The following is a 926-nucleotide window of genomic DNA, read 5'->3' on the forward strand; positions in this document are numbered from 1 at the left end:
AACCGGTCAGCAAGCGAAGCAGCTATTGGCTATTCTAAAATTCGACGAATTACGTCATCGAATAACTTGCATATTCGGTCAAGTGTGACCAGGAAAGGTGATTAAAAATAGTCGAGACATTTGGAACTACAAAAGAACTTTATGAAATAATTTAATAATGTCAGTTAAATGCGACCCCGGCGACCCGACCCCGGATAAGCGGAAGAAGATGGATGGATGTCAATTAAATAATATAAATAAGTTAGTTGTCTGAACCTACATAAATCAGTTTTGTATAATATCAAATTTAACCAAAAGCCATCTATCGGCGGTGAATCTCTGGCTGAGCATGTTTTTGAAAATGCAGGACTACATTTTTAGGAAAAAATAAAAAAAGGGAAAAAAACATTTATGCAACATGAAAAATACATTTACTGTAATCCGGCAGCTTTGCGTATGCGTCAATAACTTGCATTACCGAAACCGTGGTGTTTCCTCCCCATAGACATAATATAAGGATAGACGCCTCATGGCTGCTCTCTCCTATTGTCGCTGACGAGATTTAGGGCGGCCATCTTGGAGCGGTACACCACTCCACTCAGCGTTATGTGTTTAGCAGCACAATGACGTATGAGCGCATTTCATCGATCATAACACGATTTTTTTATGACTGGAAACCATATTCAAACATCTATTAAAGCTACATTTATAAACAATTGTATTATTTAAGTATGTTTTAATACATAGTTCAGCATATTTAAATATGCTTAGTGGCTATAACAATAGAATAGGAATGGAATATTCTGATATTGATGTATGATGAGCATATTACAAAGCATACAACCGTTCATAATTTATTTAATAAATTATTTAGTAATGTCAATATATATTTATATAACAAAACAAAAATAATGATTAATACTGAATAATATATATTGGTTACATGT

This window comes from Poecilia reticulata, linkage group LG13, assembly GCF_000633615.1.
Source record: "Poecilia reticulata strain Guanapo linkage group LG13, Guppy_female_1.0+MT, whole genome shotgun sequence".
Lineage (NCBI taxonomy): Eukaryota > Metazoa > Chordata > Actinopteri > Cyprinodontiformes > Poeciliidae > Poecilia > Poecilia reticulata.